Genomic DNA, 13289 nt, shown 5'->3' with positions numbered 1-13289 from the left:
ATTACAGAGACTCCATGACATTACCCATCTGTCAAAGAAAACACTGGCTAACACAAGATTTATTGCCATTTAATTTACTTCACTTGATTCTTCCCTGTATGCAGTAAGAGGTACTAATAACTGATGCAGCTTATTTTACTGAAAAAAAAAAAAAAGAATCAAGGAAAAAGACCTTCTAATAACTTATCATGGATCTTCGTTTAGATTTACCTTGTTTTCCTCAGCTACACAGCTTAGGGAAGCAGTACCATACATAAGAGACAAAGAAAACTCCTACTAGAGAGGTAAACACTATTATATCCTAAAAGGTAAGTTCTCTTTCCCATGCAGATGGCATAAGTTGTCCAGTAATATAATAAATCAACACAATATAATAATACAGTAACAGTGAATATTAACTAGTACTTGGTATGTTGAGATGAGTTAATGAAAATATCTGACTCCTGTGGCTGAGTATTCTGTAGGTTGTACATTTGAGGAACATGATTACATAGCTCTGATATCTGGTTCCTAACTGACCACTGTTGTGGCTTAACCCGGCCAGTAGCTAAACACCACACAGCCATTCGCTCATCCTCCCCCCTCCCTCTCTGGGATGGGTGAGAGAAATGGGAAAGTGAAGCCTGTGAGTTGAGATAAAGACAGTTTATTAAGACAGGAAAATAATAATAACAGTAATAATAATAACAATAATGATGATAATACTACTATTAATAATAATGTGTATGAAACAAGTGATGCACAATGCAATTGCTCACCACCCACTGACTGATGCCCAGCCTAACCCCAAGCAGTTTGGCCCCCCCACCCTGGCTAGCCACCCCTATATATTGTTCAGCATGACCCCAGATGGTATGGAATACCCCTGTGGCTAGTTTGGGACAGCTGTCCTGGGTCTGTCTCCTGCCAGCTCCTGCTGCACCCCCAGCCTGCCCTTTGGCAGGACAGAGTGAGAAGCTGAAACGTCCTTGGCTTGGTGTAAGCACTGCTCTGCAACAATTAAAACATCAGCGTGTTATCAGCACTCTTCTCATCCTAAGCCAAAACATAGCATTCTACCAGCTACTAGGAAGAAAATTAACTCTGTCCTAACTGAAACCAGGACAACCACAAATGAATATGACAATCATATTCAATTATAAATTCTAGAAATTAATCAGTGTGATACAAGCATGCCAAGAGTTGATCACAGTCTTCTGGAACAAGAAATTTTATATCTGGTTATATACAATTAGAGAGCAAAACAGTCAAGGAAAGATATATAGGGAAACATCTTGTGAAATTACAGTAATTATTGTTCTGTCTCGTGGCATTTGTGGGACTACATTAATTATTTCAGGTTGGTAAAAATAAGTTGCTGGTTTTAAAAAAAGAAACAAGAAGGCACTAAAAGTAAATCCTTCCTCTTTGTTTATCCAATTTTCTGTCTAAAAGGTTACTAAACCTTATTCCCATTTACAAGTCCAATTCACTTTGAGACTTTTTTTTTTTTAATCACTGCTTTGAATGAAGTACAGTGATTTTTATCTCAGAGCAATCAAACTACAGCAGCATTGGCCTACCTGTGGCCTTGGGGTAACTCCTGGCACCCAAAAGGTTAAGCATGCAGCCAGACAGGTTCTCCTGCATATAGTTCTGTAGCCATTTACGGGGTTACTACAATGTGACATTTTTTATTGCCCATATGCTCTAAGTTCTGATTTCAACTGAACAGCAAAAAAAAAAAAAAAAACTGCAAGAGAGAAGCTTTCCAAAAGCTAATAAAAACATGGAGGATTCAGGTGATCAGGGTTTCTACTGGTGTACTCTATTGACAGCAGTATGTATTAGATACATAAATTAGATTAAAATGCCTGTAGTAAAGAGTAGATATATGCCCCTGTCCACTACATTCCACTAATTTCTGAAGAACAATGAATACTTGAGGAATGAGAGAAATGGAAGCTTAAATCCTTACCCAAATAAATTTATATATGCTTTCCAAACTTGGCAGAAGATAGATATCTATTTACTTTTTACCCAAACCTCTGAAATTCTGTAATAAGTTACAAAGCATGGGGTCTACTGGATGGCCTATACTATCTTCTTAGTCTTCAAATTTATTTTTTATAAAATTATTTTTGAATTCATTTATTATAAAATAAACCTTACAGGGGTTCCTTAGAGGTTGGTATTGGGACTGTGCTATTTAACATTTTTGTTGGTAACCTAGGCAGTGGGATCGAGTGCACCCTCAGCAAGTTTGCCATTGACAACAAGCTGTGCGGTACAGCTGACACACCGATGGGAAGGGATGCCATCCAGAACAGCCTTGACAGGCCTGAGAATTGGGCCTGTGCAAACCTCATGAGGTTCAAAAAGGCCAAGTGCAAGGTCCTGCATCTGGGTGGACAACAGTCTAGGCAGAGAATGGATTGAGCATCCGTGAGAAGAACCTGGGGGTGTTGGCTGGTAAGAAGCTCAACATGAGCAAGCAAAGTGCACTTGCAGCTCAGAAAGCCAGCTGTAGCCTGGGCTGCATCAAAAGCAGCATGGCCAGCAGGGTGAGGGAGGTGATTCTCCCTCTCTAGTTCGCTCTTGTGAGACCCCACCTGGAATACCCCAGTACAAGAAGGATATGGACCTGTTGGAGCAAGTCCAGAGGAGACCCAAAAGGATGATCAGAGGATTGGAGCACCTCTCCTATGAAGACAGGCTGAGGGAGCTGGGGTTGTTCAGCCTGGAGAAAAGAAGGCTCCATGGAGACCTTGTTCAGCCTTCCAGTACCTAAAGGGGGCCTACAGGAAAGCTGGGGAGGGAGCCTGTCAGGGGGTTTAGTGATAGAACAAGGGGTAACGGCTTTAAACTGAATGAGGGTAGGTTTAGATTGATAGTAGGAAGAAATTATTTACTATGAGGGTGGTGAGGCAATAGAGCAGGTTGCCCAGAGAAGCTGTGGATGCCCCATCCCAGGAAGTGTTTGAGGACAGGTTGGATGGGGCTTTGAGCAAAAAGTGGTGGGTGTCCCTGCCCATGGCCGGGGGTTGTGGAACTAGGGGATCTTTATGTCCCTTCCAAACCAAAGCATTTTATGTTCATTACAGACACTTTATAGAAATGCTGTTAAAAACTATTTGTTGCATTTCTACAATAGCAATAATTTGAAGGGCATCATACTATACAGGGAAAGGACAGAACTGGAGCAAGAGCAATACTACAGGAGCAGACTCCATAGGTCAGCTCAACTATTTATACTTTTTTTTTAACTTTTTTTTTTTTAAGTATTTAAAAGATGTTTAGGTGTAGAGCTTAGTGATATGGTTTAGTGGAGGACTTGTTAGTGTTAGGTTATAGGTCAGACAAAGTGATCTTGGAGGTCTGTTCCACACTAAATGATTCTGTGATTTTGTGAACTCTTTGGACAACTGGTTCTAATTCAGACTAGATTTCATTTTGAACTCCTAAAATACTCCACATTTCTGTGATTTATCCATGTACAAGCACAAAATACTATTGCAATCTACCAGCAATCTTTATTTTTTTTCCTAATTGCTTATATTACCAACAAGAAAAATTTACACCTGGAAATTTACACTAACTTGCCCTCAGTAGGCAATGGGGAAAGATCACAAACTACTCTCCCAACATGATACTTATAAATCCTACTAATTCTAGTGCTCAGTTCTGTCCACTGTTGCTCCTGTGTAAGCATCCTGCTACTCTGATCTCTAATTACTTTAGAAGAAACAGCTCAAGTGCCCTCTAGTGTGACTTCAGAATATCTAGTCTGTGTTTTTCTCACTTTTTGTGGGACTAAATAAGAGGTTTTGCATTTGACTTGAAACATTTTTTCCACAGGTCTGTATAATTTTATGACATAAGCTACTCTGAGCAACTGCTTTGACTGAAAAACTGATGGTCATTGTGATTTTTATTTTTTTTTGTAAAGTTGCCGAACAATAGCTATCACTAGTTCCACAGGCAATTACCTGTTTTATTCCCAAAATGCAAAATAGCAACATTTACTATATGCTCTGAATTTTTCTTGACCATTCCATCTGTTTATGAAGTAATGCTGTTGCTGGAATTATTTTCTTAAAATAGATGGCTTTAGAGCATTACCATTCTGGAAAAAAAGGTATAGTCATTCTACTTACTTTTTCAGTTTCTTTTCCTTCCAAAGTTTTAATATACATATACCAAAGTAAATTTTATTTTTTACCTACTGCATTTTTAGTAGCTTGTTGGCCATAATTAAAATTTTCTGAAATGGTAAAGTAAATCTTACTTTTCTATTCAAATTACTTCCCTACCTGAGTCAATTTCGCTTTTAGAGCTATTCAGTCTGAATAATGAGCATGCTTAGATCACCTCATAATATATGTTTCTGGAAGATTTCCTGGTGCAGGTGCACAGCCCTTCTGAAACAGGCTTCTTATTAAACTAATACACTTATTTAGTAGTGTGACCATGAAAAGATGATAAACTCAGGCACCAAATGGATTCATTTTTTCCAGACTAAAGGTAGAAATGGGAAGAGTACAGGCTGTGGACTAATATTGTTTCAGACATCTTGCAGAGTTGTGAAAATTCTCAGAACTGACTTGAAAGAAACGCCAGATATACAAACATACATTCTAGTCATACCAATGGCCCATCGACTTTTTTAGTATCTGACAGTAAATGCTTAAAGAAACAGCATAAGAATACCAATAATAGGACAGGGGGAGTACTTCCCTAGTACTAGCCTTTTGGAAGTCAGTGATGTTTGTTTTAAAAAGTGAACAGGGGGAAAAAAAAAAAAAAAAAGTGAGAATAGTGGAAATAAAGGACAGCCTGACCTATCCAGCTGTTGAATGATTTCAAAATAAAAATCCTGTCATTTGGCTCATCTTTACACATACAAATTTAAATGCTAGAACTGCATCTCAAATTCTGCCCTCCAGTTCAAAAGACAATGAAATTCAAATAGCTTTTTCTCAATTTTTGCTAACTTCATTATCCTATTCCACTCTTAATGGCCTTTTCTATTACTTCTAAGACCTGGGAAAATGTTGAAATCTATTTAGAAGTATGGCAACTTTCCAATCAGAAGTAGCAGCTGCAGCTAGGATCAGCAGCTCTCCCTGACAGAATTTTTCTCTTGTTGTAAACATACAGTATCACAGGATAATTGCATCAATATATTTCCTATAATTCCTCTGTTTCATGTCTTAATTCCTTATCCTCTTGTACTTTCCCCTGAAGTCCTGCATAAACTCTACTTTCACATTGTATGTGTGTCCATGTGCTAATATGTCCTCTGCGGCAATATTTTCCCTTTTTCTATCTTTCTATTTCAAGATAGATAATATTCATTATCTATCTCTGTGCACACATTTTTGCTCATGCTATAGTCCCTTCAAGCTCAGAAGTAAGTGAATCTCCTTAGCACAAGAATTTTAACTAACATTAAAGGTCATCTAGTGACTAAGTCTGAAGAAAACTATTTAGACATCATGACTCTGCAAAATATGTGTTCTGATAACTAGAGGTCTTTTGAGGAAGAGCCCAGCTATCCCACAGCTGTTGATGGGAGAAATCCATTACTGCTGAATAACTTAACAGCTTTCATAAAAACATGCTGTTTTTTTGGTTTTTGCTTTTTTTTTTTTTTCCTCTTTCATCAAAATTAACTTTTTTAAAAATTATGAGCAAACCAGGTACCAGACTAAAGTTCCCCTGTTATTTTCTAGCTTCATACCCAAGGAGTCCCCAACATACCTTGCTTATCATTTTTGTAACTATTCAAATCTATTTTTTTCTTGTCTCCAGTGGTAAGCCCTCGCACCAGTTTGTTTGCATGACTGTTGTTCATAATGGCTTTCTCTAGTATCTTCTCATTCTCATGACTAAAATTGGCATGAGTTGTGAAATTTTCAAGCCAGAGCAGAAGAGCTGTTCTCACAAAGGCATGTGAAGGGAAAAGCAAATCAGATACTATCATGTTTGGAATAAAGACCCTTAAGAAATAGGACCAACATAGTAAAGTATGTCCCAGTACGTCCATGATTTTCCTTTTCCAGCCTATAAACATCTTAATTTAACAGTCCATGATGAGTGTTCCTTACAGGGCTTAGTAAGAATTGTGGATGGGGAGGAGGGCTATAAAACCCACTGAAGTATCGTATATTTAGGCATCTTATGTGTAGAAACCATTGAAGTCAACATGCAGCCAAGCAGAGAAATCTACTCTACGAGTGAGGAGAAGGATTCTGCTCTTGCCTGTCCTTCACATGGCTAACTATAGTCAAGCTATTGGAAGTGGAGCCATTACCATTATCCAGCCTGTAGAACAGAGAAATCTCTCCAAAAACAAAGTCATTTACCATCATCCTGATGGACTGAAGATTCCTTGTAAAAGAAAACAAAACTTCTCTTAGATAACTCTATGTCCAAACATTTTTCTGATACAACATAGGTAGAGCTCTGCCAAGAGAAAAATCACATTTCTGTAATGAGGGTACAGCATGCAGCTTGGTGGTCCCCCAGATATGACAATAACAAAATGCTACTAATGTTGCAGCTTTTTAACTCCAAAATATTGTCTATGTGATTTAGAGGTTAATAAAGAATGAAAGCTGTCAAGCACCATTGAAATATTTATATACACATATATAAAGGCTTACTAGACTTTTTCAGTTCCTTTTATTTCTTCTGTTTAATAATTTTACATTAAGACAAGAAACAATTCATGTTCAGATATCCATCTGCCCTGGGTTTTATTGAGCATTTCTCAGTGATACTGAGCACCTTCTACAGTTCATACATTACCTTGTGCTGCTGTAATTATCCAGTGAAATCAAAATAAATGTCTATACCTCCATCAATTGCTACCTCAAAGTAGTTCTGTGGATGCAGACACTTCTCTCTAAGGATTTCTGATGCTTACTGGGCAACCTCATCCACCATTATAATGAGGTGCAAGCCCTACAAGTGTTACTCAATGCCTGTTGCTTATGGTCTTCGTCTTCCATTGCTAGAATAATTATGCCAGTTGGAAGTAAGTCTGAACTGAAGCCAGAGTCTGTTGGTGGGAGCATGCCAGGCAATACATTGCTTTTTCACTCCCCAGGAGCTGATACAACTTACAGAACTCACTGGTGGAAATTTTATTTCTCATCATGTTACAAATCACCACTGTCCTTTGTGTCAATAAAGTGAAATGCAGAAAATATGTGGCCAATTCCACCAGTCGGTTCTACTGTTTCACATTCCAGTCATGACACATTTTTGAAGTACCACAGAAATGTGTAGTTTCAAACCTGTCTAGTAAGCATCCTTGATCCTGAGGCACACACTTTCCATTCCCTTTGGACCAGTTTCACTTTCCTATTGGGCTCAAACAATTTTCAAATCAAGACAGCAGCAACAGCACGTCCCATCCTGTGGCACAGCTTGTGAGCTGGGGCCTTCGGGACCTCTGTGCTCATTGCATGAAATTACAAGGGCCCCCAAGAAATTGCCCCAGGCATATTCCTGGAGTGGCTGGAAATGCATGCAGTACCTTACATTACCACAGATTTCTTCTCCTGAGACAGTAAAGGAACCCTGTTGTCATCCAGGCAACAAGCAGAACTGTGCACCCTCCTCTAGATAATGGCATGCAGCACAGAGATTAGCAAAGCTTTTTATAGGCTTTCTCTAATAGACATTCCCAGGCCATCATGAAATAAGTCACTCATCTTTTGTATTAGACTTTAATTCCCTAAAGATTGGAACAGATTTACATCAGAATAAACCTCAAGGCTGAGCTAGGAAGAGTTCTCATGAACTCACAATTGTGGGAACACTCCAGTAGCCCAGTCTCTCCAGAACATCTCCTATTTCATGGGCCTCACTCTGACTGTGATACATGCCTTATAGATTTGAGAAACCATCCTGAGCCCAGAATAAGTGAACAAATAAAAGCTGAAAGCTCTGGAAAAACAGCCTTTTCATGGGTCACTGGGCATTAAGACAAAGAAGCACTGGCAGTACCTAAACATATTCAGTCTGCAAGAATTAGAATTGTAATTTCAGTCCTTCACACTGAGAAGGCTATAAACATCAGAGAAAAGTATATACAAGTGTGCATTTACTTCTTGGTATATGCAGCCCAGGAAGAACTGGGAAAGTCTGTAAAAGATAAGACTGTGTTGTATCCTGTGCTATCCTTTCCTACTATATTTTTATTTGTACTTTTATCACATTCTACACTGTGGCTAATGGAACATATCCGAAGAATAAAATTATTTTTTATCCTTGATGTTTGGGCCATATTCTTTGCAATTCCAAAGTATTAGCTGATTTGGATACTATGAGAATGTATTTTAGGACATTATATTACAGCAATGTTATTACCATAATAACGAGGTGTACACGTGAGGATTTTTTTTTTTTCTTTCTCCTAGCAATGCATACAGTAAGGTCACTTATTTCTACATATTTTTAGTTTCAAAGTGAAAAGCAGCACACTTCTTGCTTATGGAGCGATAGGGTTCAGGCTGAACAGGGCATTCTTATTAGCAGTGGAAGGAACCTTAGGCACAATTATTTTTTCAACATGCCACATAGAAGTAAAGATAACAGGAAAACAAAAGAACAAAATAAAAATAATAATAATAATTAAAAAAAAAAAAAAAAACATGTTCAGATTGTCCACTTCCAGGTCAGTGAAAAATATTTACTGCTTCAACACAATACGTCTCAAAAGACAACACAGAGGGAGATGCTAAGGGGCATGTATGAAAGAGCAAATGGGCAGTAACAAAATACATTGAACTTCAGGGAGAGCATCTCGCTTCTAGCTGACTCAGTAAACTAGATTATCTCAAAATGATCTCAGACATCACACATAGCAGAAAAATTCCTTCTAAATAAATCTTGAGCAATAATTTTGATAAGCTGTTTTTTCTTAGTATTTTTAAATTTGGCGTATAATGTTATTACCCTTTAACCCAGGTTTCCTGGGAAACAAAGCATCTTCTTATTCTTCTAATCCTTCAAAGGAAATGAAGCCAAATTAAAACATTTTGTGGGTGTTCGTTAGATTTTATTATAGCTGTTTCACAGACCTATCAGTGTTAACTGCCTACAACATACTAGCATTTAATGGGTAGCAAAACCAACTAAACTTGTTTTTTTTAACAGTCACTTCTTGTCCACGGGCAACATTAATCAGAGACATTTCATTTCTGGGAAGTGCTTTGCTTCATCCCAAGACAAGGAAACACTCTGCTTTCAAGAACTGGATGTTTCTATGGCAAAAGTGATAGCAAGCAGCCCCCAAGCCAGCTCCAGCCTCTACTAAATATCTGTTTGTCTACTTTGACTTTCTGGAGGGGAGCACATTCTTTGAGTTACAGATGACAGCAGGGAATTCAGCTATAATACAGAACCTTGTGTCTGTTTTTCTGCTTATTCAGAAAGAATAGAAAACAAAAAACTGTATAGTCTTCGATCCTCATTCCCATTTTTGCTATTAAGGGGAAAAATAATGCTACAAATAACATCCAGATGACACTTGCTGTAGAAATGATGTAGTTTACAGGATTCTGTGATTTTAAAAACTTAGTGTTTTTGTCTGAAAAGCAGCTCTTTGAGGTAGGCCAGGCTTTGAGTCACATGGAATTTTGGACACTCATAAGTAGAGAAAACTGGCACAGTACAGTTTTCAGAGAATCTAGTCATAGTTCTCAACAGTTTCATACAAGCTTTGGAGATTGGTGTGTCATGGAACTCCCAGTGCAAAGCAAGTAGAATATTAAAAATAATAAATTAAAAAGTATGGAAGGAAAGAAAGGAGCAAGCTATTTGCTCAGTTGAAGAAGTACCATGCCTTCTGACCTCCTTTGTACCCCAGCGAGCAATCCCTGAGCCTCATTGTGAGAGAGATGCGGCGTTGCCAGGCCTAGCATTCCAGCAATTACTCAGTGGAAATGGAAACAGCAACACAGATGCCAATGGTGTGATGTAAGTTTCAGTGTCACTGTCAGAATGGGAGTCCAGTATAGTTCCTTGGCTGTTTGCTCACAGTTAAAAGTCAGCTTTAGTTCCACTTATATCACACATTTAAGCAATGAAAGAGAAATAAAATTTAAGTGAACTCCTCCTCATTCCTTGGCATACGCATATCTGAAGTGCTATTTTGGACTTTGCATGGAGACTTTGAACCTAGCATATACAGAAAGCTCAAAAAGAGGAAATTTGAACAATTGTGTGCACAGCTAAGATGAAAAGAGTGTTCATAAATCATAAAGTTGGAGTAATTACAGACACGTGCTTGTAAAACACAGGAATGATTTCAACACCAGAAAGAAAGAAAAAAAAAAAAGAAAAAAGGAAAAAAGGAAAAAAAAAGAGTAGTGTGACATCTTAATCTCTCAAAGGTTTATAGCTTAGCAAATAAAACTTTCAATGACAAAAAAAAACAGACTAAGAGTAGATCAGACCTGAATTTTCTTCTTCTTCCAGGTCTGGAGGCAAACATTTAAACTGTTTTAATTCTAAAGTCAGTTTAGAAATGATCTTTATGAGATTACAATCTCACACTTTCTTTTAATAAATTAAATTAAACAGCACTTGCTAAAGCAAGAATGGTTTCTTATCCATCTCTCATTGCAAATAAAAGTAAAAATACATGTTTAGTAGTATTTAAATATCTAGTGCTACAGTTGGATAACACTTCTTTCAAAAGTTTCCCAGCATACTCTGCAATGAGAAAACAACCAGAAAGAAATAGTCTTTGTCCTGGGATCTACATAATTTCAAATCTAACTGCAAACAAATTTCCAGGTTAGAAAGTTGTTACAAATATCCATTTGCTTGTTTCATCCAAGAAATACTATGTAAAAACCTATAAGGCAGAAGACACTTCGTAATAGAGGATTCTTTAATATATAAAGCAAAAGCTGAGTGAAATACAATGCATGGTTCAAGATGGAAACAAAATGTCAGTCTCCACACCAAACATAACTGAGTAGTGCAACTCATGGAATAACATTGTGGATTGTCTACTGATTAAATATTTACTTCACAGTTTAATAATCCTATTCACAAAAAATATCATGAGTCAGTCCTTACCTAAAATTATGTTGATTTGTTCCATAATAACCCATGAAATGAAAATATTAATCACCTTTGCAGTTTTTTTCAAATATCGCTTCATGGACAGAAATCTTAGAAGCCACAAATTTGATAATAATAAAGGTTGCATAGTCGCTGATTATCAGAAGGAAAAAAGAAAAAAACAAATAAATAAATAAAAAGAAAACAGAGAAAATGAAGTGGAAGGACAGATATCGTTAATTTAAGAGCAAGAAATACATTGGATTTGAGATAGAAACCTACATACCTGAAGTGAGGCAGCTTTCTCAGTCGTTACAGTATTAATACTTATTGCAGGTACACCAGGACGGCAGTATTGCACATCAGATACCTTTTTGTTCTCCCTTTTGCCAGGTCTGCTAACTTCTCCTGCCCTCGCTTTTATTCTTTCCTTTGCAAAGCGCTGAGGATCCTGTGACAAAGAGCTGGTGCTGCTGCCTGACATTGATTTTGCTGCCTGATCGGCTGTTTCGAACCAACAGGCAACAGCCAGAAGAGGGTGCTGTCGCATTATAAAATTAAAGGGCAGCACAGACGTGCAAATCTGACCGACATCATCAAGTCATCTAAAATGACAGCTGCGTGAGGATGGAATAAGGAGAGGTACGTGGACCTAGTGAGTCCTGAATAATGATTTCTGTTTTGTTATTAGCATCAGTTCTGAAGAAAAGGCTGCAAAGAGACTGTTGGTTTCTGTCCCACATTTTGTCCAAGCCAAAAAAGCTAGATAACAAGAGAATACGTTCTTTGCACTGCAAATGACTTTTCTTCCAGAAGCAATGAAATGTTAAAATAAATGTATCTGCAACAATAAATGACAACAAAAACCCAGCCGCATAGAACAAATATCAAATTGAAGTCACTACTCAGGGCATCATTGAAACTGCTAGCATAAGCATATTCATCATCATGAGAAGATATATTTATCATCAGTTCAACTGGATGGATGGATCTTTCAGTGGATTTCATTCACTGCAAGCTTTATGCAGCATGGAGATCTATTATTTATGAAGGCTGAATGCCCTGCTCCTAAACCATTCGGGAGAGCAAGCATGAAAATTAGTTGAGAAATTTTTCAAAAGCTATCTATTTTGCCCTCATGAGACAATGCAAAACTGTTCCTCCTTTTAGATTTTTTTGTTGCTTCAAATATCAGGGGATAATGAATTGCCATCAAGTTATTTTGTCTCTTCAAATGGACTCCTGATTTCGGTAACTTAGGAGGAATATAATGGACCTGGTAAGTCAGTACCATTTAGCACAGCATCACTCCAAATAAAAGAAGGAAAATGGCAGAAGTTTGCTTAAAGTAGGTTGAATATTTCTTTAAAAACAACAAAAAAGTATATTTCATTGCTAATGAAACAAGAGATTCCTATTGAAACTTAGCAGTTGCAATGAAAATGAACTATTTGGGATGGTTTTCCAAAAAAAACTGCCAGTCTTTAAAGCAGCCAAATATAAACAGCAAAGTGAGGGAAAACAGAAACTATCTTCAACATCTTCCAGTATTACTGAACCGCTAGATGAGTGCAATTGCATTCACAATAACAAAACCTAAGCATCTGTGCAAAAAGGCTTAGGAAGTTTCCGTACACATCTTGAGCAAAACTAATTCCAAAACACAAAACTGGATAGGTAAAACTCCGGTTACAGTAACACAGCACAGGAAACGGCCGCTCTGTTCATTAAACACCGAGCGGAAACGCTCAGCACAGAAACCCCACCTCTCAAGGGACTCTGTCTTACTTCGAGTGAAAATAGCAGCTGAGAGAAAAAAAAAAATAAATAAATAAAAAATCTAAGATTTTGACAACAGAGACAGCATTTCTGGTGAAGTTTTGAGAAGAGAAGCGGAAGTATTAGTGATTGGAAGATGAACTTTAGGGGACCTTAGCTGAAGAGTGTGAGGGAAAACTATCGAGAGGAGCTCGGCCATTTCCCCGCTGTCCGTGGACTTCACACATCAGCCTCTCAGCCCCGGGAGCACGCGGTCCGCGCTACGCCGAGGGGGCAGAGGGATTGAACCGCGCGCATGCGGAGGGGAAGGCGGAGGGGGAGGCCCCCCCGGCCAGCCCTCCTGCTGCCCCGGCGCGCCCCACACCGCGCCGGCCGGGCCCCGCCGCACGCCCCGCGCCCGGCCCCCTCGCACCGGCTCTGCCGGCAGCGGGCCCGGAGAGCCG

General features: G+C 38.4%; 1 long non-coding RNA gene across 9 annotated transcripts in view; it reads right to left on the bottom strand.

Annotated features, from left to right (window-relative positions):
- Positions 1–13289, bottom strand: part of LOC137844098 (uncharacterized) — a 118959-nt gene that overhangs the window by 81064 nt on the left and 24606 nt on the right. Inside the window, exon 1 of one of the 9 annotated variants that reach the window (XR_011089820.1) lies at positions 11354–13252. The exons of the other annotated variants lie outside the window; for them this stretch is intronic. This is a non-coding gene — a long non-coding RNA (uncharacterized lncRNA). Of the gene's footprint in view, positions 1–11353; positions 13253–13289 lie in introns of those variants that run through there. 9 annotated transcript variants of the gene reach the window in all.

This window comes from Anas acuta, chromosome 24, assembly GCF_963932015.1.
Source record: "Anas acuta chromosome 24, bAnaAcu1.1, whole genome shotgun sequence".
Lineage (NCBI taxonomy): Eukaryota > Metazoa > Chordata > Aves > Anseriformes > Anatidae > Anas > Anas acuta.
Note: the sequence above shows the minus strand (reverse complement) of the source record. Positions and strands in the feature narration are given on the sequence as shown.